This window comes from Marmota monax, unplaced genomic scaffold (genome assembly GCF_021218885.2).
Source record: "Marmota monax isolate L192 unplaced genomic scaffold, Marmota_monax_Labrador192_F-V1.1 WCK01_AAM20220418_F8-fsc00834, whole genome shotgun sequence".
NCBI classification, from domain to species: domain Eukaryota; kingdom Metazoa; phylum Chordata; class Mammalia; order Rodentia; family Sciuridae; genus Marmota; species Marmota monax.
Genome location: NW_026694919.1, coordinates 70,202 through 76,371, shown reverse-complemented (window position 1 = coordinate 76,371; position 6,170 = coordinate 70,202).

The following is a 6,170-nucleotide window of genomic DNA, read 5'->3' as shown; positions in this document are numbered from 1 at the left end:
AAATATGCTACGCTTAGGGGTTGAGTGCATTCTTTCTCTATTCTAACTCTTGTTGCAACATCTCACAAATGCTGTCTTGATACAGTTTTTAAGTCATTAAAATCTCTCAGTTCCCCTTCACTGTCTGTTTGCTAAACTCTCATTCCACCTACTTCAACTATTCCCTCATCAGGCTCCTATTCTATAAGGCCTATTAAATATACTCCAAATGCATCCTACTCTTTTCTGTTCACCTTTGTCAGATGTTTATACTCATGCACCGAATACATAGGGACAGCCCTTATGCCCTGTGGCCCGTGAAATTATTTAAACTAGCTAGTTCATTTTGAGTTGAGGGAAACCTCAGTAATTCCACCTTGCTTACTCTGTCAGCTGTCCTATTTACCAATTAGTATATTCACTAATTCTTTCACCTTGACCCTGGATAAACCCTTTGTGTGACACCCCCCCCAACACACACACACACACAGCAGGCTTCTCTGGTTTGCTCTGTAACAAAGGAGTTTGCTTCTTGTCTATTGAGTGTTAGTGTTCTGTGACCTACCATCAGAAGACTCATGAAGTTCAATTGATAACTATTGTCCTTTTTCTCATTCAGTTTATGATCTTTCTGGTTATTAGTTTAAAGAGTAGTTTTCTGTTGAAAACTGGACATTTAGGTATTACATTATAAGAGTATAGGTATTATTTAAACTTTCTGTTTGTATGTTTTTTTTTGTTTTTTGTTTTTGTCTGACATTGCTTTAGCAGGGGAAAGGATGAAACATCATTCTTGTCAGTAGGGAATCTAAGTCCAGATTCCCCTATGGGGCTTCCTTTGATTCTTGAAGCATGGGTTCCTCTTTACTATTGGACAGAATTGGTATTTCTAGCTTCCCATTAGGCCTCCACTGACACTGGGGTGTGGGTGGCCTCATTACTGCTGACATCAGCCTGGAGGAAAGAGGTGTTTCACTGGAGGAGCATCAGTCATGAGGGAGGACTGGCTACCTTGTAAAGGGGATGAAATCCTTAGTCCCCAACTTTCTTCTCAGATAGCATCACAGAAGGATGGTTCACTGTTGATATCAACTTAGGCGTGTCTTTAATCTGTAACTTTCTCAGCCTTTCTGGTTCTTTCTTGATATTTTGTAATAGTACAGGCCAAATATTTTATAGAATGCCCTTTATTTAAATTCATCTACTGCTTCTCTGCTATGAGGCTCAGATTATGAATTTTGAGCAGAATTAACCCAGAAGTGAAATGTAATTTTCACTGTGTAGTATGAGAAGGCCTTTAGGGATGGCTTCTCTTGTTTGTAATGTTGCTTTCAATTACTCGGTGAAATTGGTGTCCACTAAATTTTTCCACTATAGCTTAAATTTCCCCTGAGTTCTTTCAGCCTTCAATTTCCCCTGAATTCTACTACATTGCTTAGAGTCTTCCTCATGTATACAATGTTTAAGAGCAAACCAGATGTTTGAGCAGAGTTTATATGCTAATTTTTGAGCAATCCTTCTGTGACTCCCTCTTTCCTAAGATTCCTTCACCTTATTTCCAGCAACTCTGACAACTGCCTTTATCTTAATTCTTTAAACCAGAAAGCCTGGGATTTCTGCAAGAATTCTAACAGCCCATTGCTTGACAACCTGGGAAATGTAATTGGTTAATAAGAAATAGAACACAAATGTTATTCAATGCAGTTCCTTTGTTTCAAGGTTTGAATACCCTCCAGTTTCTGTCTACTGCTCTTCACTCTCTAGGGTATTAAAGGCATTGCTTTTAACAGTTTATTCAAAGTTATAATTTTTATGTCTGAGAAGGTTTAGTTTGATATGTACTATTCTACAATCATCAAAATTGAAAATCCTTTCTTGCCTGTAATATGAGATGGAAAAAAATGAAAATGAACGTGAAAACGTGAAAATGCTCAAAAATGGTAACCCAAATCGCTCCAAATTTTAGTTTATCCTTTTTGCCCCAGCTACTTCCTAACTAAGAATTTGTGTAGCCAAGTCCAATCCTTGGACAATCAGTATCAGAATCTCCTCTCCTGCTTTGCATTTTAAAAATTCATACCGCTGGGTCCTATATCTCAAATATCTCTGCTATATGGGATCAAATATCTGAAATTGGGTCCCAGACCTCTGCATGCTAAGTAATTTCTTACATGATATAGTTACCAGAATCAGAGAGCTGCTGCACTAATGAGATTCAGCAGCTTCTGAAACCCAGTAGGATCACAAAGTACAGATAATAATTATAAGTCTCTGTCTTGGCTTATGGGACCTCTGCAATTGGCAGCTATGAGATGAGAAACAAACTCCACTTCCCAGAGGCATAGTGGATCTGTTTCCCAGTTGTCATTTTGATAGGAGCTGTTCAAAATCTGGAAGGGGCTCTGTCATGGCATCTGGAAGTTGCTTTCAAAGGTTTCCAGCTGTGTTTGCAAATTGAAACCTCAATTTGGTCAGATAGTGTAGACAGCTTCAATGCTCCTAAGCAGTTTTGTGGGTTGTAAAATTATTTTAGCCATGGAACTACCTTTCTGCCAGCAACTTAACCAAATGTAGTGCAATCTTATAGTAAGACACATTATTGAATATTTAAAAAATCACATTTTGTGGAGAGCTAAAAGACCAGCCAGCATAATATTGAAAAGCAATACTTCAGAAATGATTTCCCACTTGATGAAATATATTTGATATGATTTCTGTTAGATCTCTGGACCTCTAAACATTTCAGAGGATGACAGAGTAGTCTTTTTTGATGACTTAAGTTTATAATAATAAACACTAGATTTCCTAAGGATTATTCTTCTTAAACATCATAAACTTTTTGTCTATGTATTTGACTATTCCTAAAATATTACAGATCATTGTCTTTGAATTTAATTTATAATACAGTGACACTCTAGCAAGAGAGAAAACAAGTAGAGAAATTTTGAAGAATATTTATAATAAGAAAATAAGGATATATTAATCATGAAGCTATGAAATTTTACTTCCCTAGTGGGTCATATCCCAGGTGGGAAGCCTGGTACTGGTGCATAATTCTAGATATTATTAAAGTTCATATTGATGATAGCATAAATGCCATAATTTTTTTAAGACTTGTTTATACAAACCTTAGTGTTGTGGAGTTCTGCCAAAGCACAGGATTGTGCCAAATTGTTAAAAAAATTTTTTTACTTATATGATTCCACTTTTGTCCTATCCAAGGACAATAATTTCACAAATAAACACTTTAAAGACTGATATATTTAGTAATTGAGCAACTGTTCCTTAGTAAATTTGTAAAACACTGGTAGGTCCTATAGAGAAAGCAGTACAGATACACATCAGATGGGAAGCTTTTGATGACAAGTAACATACTATTTAATTAATAGTTAAGAACTATTTTCTTAACTATTAATACATTTTTAATATAAGAAGTCTATAGGAAAGGTAGTAGGAGGGTGATACTAATGAATAAATATCTCAATGACCCAGTTTTATCCTTCATTCCATTCTATCAACCACACTCTGATTTGCAAGATGAACCCCACAGATCTAAGAAGCATATCCTCCCATACCAACATTTTTATGACAGAATTAAAGGATCATATCATCTGTGTACATTTGTGTACACTTTATTTTATTGAGAAAGGATATCTTTATAACAAACTCCATCCTTTCACAGATTTTCTTAAGGTTCCATTGGCAAGAATTGTGTCATGTTGCATATGCTCTGGCTGAAAGAAAAGCTGAGAAAGAATGAACTAGAAATGTTCTGCATCTAGAAGGGATATGGGTTCTATCAAGAAAGAATTGTACAGTATGGTTGGGGACTGAAAGAATAGTAATCAATATCTGTTTCAAAAAACAGGACATTTTAAACCTTTTTATAGTAACCAAATATTGTTGTTTTTTTATTATTTATGGAACGTTTTCAAGCAAATAATTTCAATCCTTCAAACACACATATCTTATGTAAACATTATATCTGCCTGTAGTTTATACATGCCAAAATTTTCACAGGAGTGATGAATCATTATAGCACAATTTATGCTTTCTTGTATATAGTAGTACTTCTAATAAAATAGCTTAAAGTCAAGGGACATTAATTAGGATATTGTGTTCACTGCAAACAAATATACTACATATAATCTCTGTTAATTAAACAATCAATCAATTTTCTATCATAATGGAGAGAGAGTTCTATAATTCTGGCAGAAAGACACAGGATAAGCTGGAAAGGGAATGACTAAGGTAGAAAGAGTAGCTACAACACTGTTACAATAAATTTAACTTTTCATGATTTTTGCCTTAAATAGAGTGACAAGAAATTAAGAGTGGTAATTGAAATTGCAGCAATTGGTAACTGAAATATTTCAGAAGGAAATAAAAGAGCAGATGAGAAACAGATTTGTAGAATAGATTGAAGAAAGAGAAAAGTAATAAAGTTTTTCTAGAATAGAAGAATAATATCACAAAAGGAGTTGTTGACATAATAAACTGATTTAGAAAAAGTCAGATATTTTCAAGTTTGAAGAAAGCTAACTAGAGGAAGTAAGTGAACTTTCCATTACAAACATGCCATGGAAATCACGTAGAAGTGAGGGTAAGGGTGAAGTTCATTGAATTACCTATTAAAAAATAGTAAGTTTTAAAGAGATGTGGAAGATAAAACATCAGAGACATGACTTTCACATGACAAAAGACATATTGTTAATGTTGGAAAATTCTTTGGGTTAGGTTGCTATATCTCTATCAGTGCTTCTTTTAAAATGTTTCTATAGGTGGCTGATCATTTAGTTTTCCCAAATGTGTTCCTTTAAAAACAAAAATAAATACTAAGTTACATGAAGTTTTTGAAATCATGCATATAAATGGAATGGACATCTGTGATACTGCCAGTCCACAGAGCTCCAGTTGTATTGTTGGCTTCTCTCAGTGACCTGAGACTCTAAGCATGTTCCATTTCAAGCATACACATTTGATGATCCTTCTGTTTGAATTCTCTGCTTAAATCTCATCTCTGTGGCTTTTCAACTGTATAAACTTTAGGAAGTTATTTAACACTTTTGGACATCATTTCCCAAATTTATAAAGCAAAAATTATTGTATTAAAGTATTACATGGTTATTAGCATTATATGAATGAATGTACACAAAGTTCTTGAAAGTGAATCTACCTATGACATCATCTCAGAGAATTCTGACATTAAGATTAAAACTTGAAGATTTCTATTTTCAGATTGTGTAATTGTTCAGTCCTGAATCAAGATAACTAAGAAAAGTTTAGAAAAAAATCCAACACTATGAGAGCCTCCAACTTTTTGTTGCTGTTCAATCTAGGGTGATCTCTTTGACAGCATTCCCTGCGTGCTTCTGCTCGAACTATCACCCCAACCGGTTCTTCCCAATTATTGTCTCATCTAAGACTAGCCAGGCTGAAGTCGATTCCTCCCATGACAGAAACCACACAAAAGTACAGAGCCCAAGGCAAAGCTCTGCGTCCCTTGTCGGTGTTCTTCCTTGTTACCAGTGATGTATGTCTATTTCTCTGCTTCATTTTCCCTACTATTTCTGTTTCTGCACATTGCCTGATTCTGTTTGCCCAGTTCTTGTAAAATCTTCCTGCTCTTTGGTGCCTAGGACAGCCTAGATCACTAATTAGTTTGCACTGCTACTACTTAACTTTGAACAGCATTCATTAGTATGTCCTGATTCTGATTTTTCTATGTAGATGAACCCTGCTTTGGATCACTTCAGGGGTCTTAGATATTATGCCATGATTTGGTGGCTGGTTTCTGGTCTGATCTAAGTTGAAATAATAGCCATGTTTATTTCTTAGCACAATTCATTAGCTTCTTAGGAGTTTATGCCCTTTGTTTTATTATTGTTGCCCTCATTGTGTATCCACTTGTTTGGCCACTCACTTCCTTCCCTCTTTTGAACTGTAGGTGGTATCCAGGATATAAAAGATAAATGTACTGCTCTGCTTGAATCTGAAAGATTGTGAGTGGTTTGCTCTGAGTTCCCTCTCTCCTGCAGTGAATTATTCCATTACAAACTCTCAGGCAGAAAATTGTCAAAGCCTGGCTATTTCACAAATAATTAAATATGGCCTTGCTTGTTTATGCTCCTTATCTAAAGTACACAAATTCTTATTTTTCAGAAGCACATGATCTCATTTAATTTTTACAA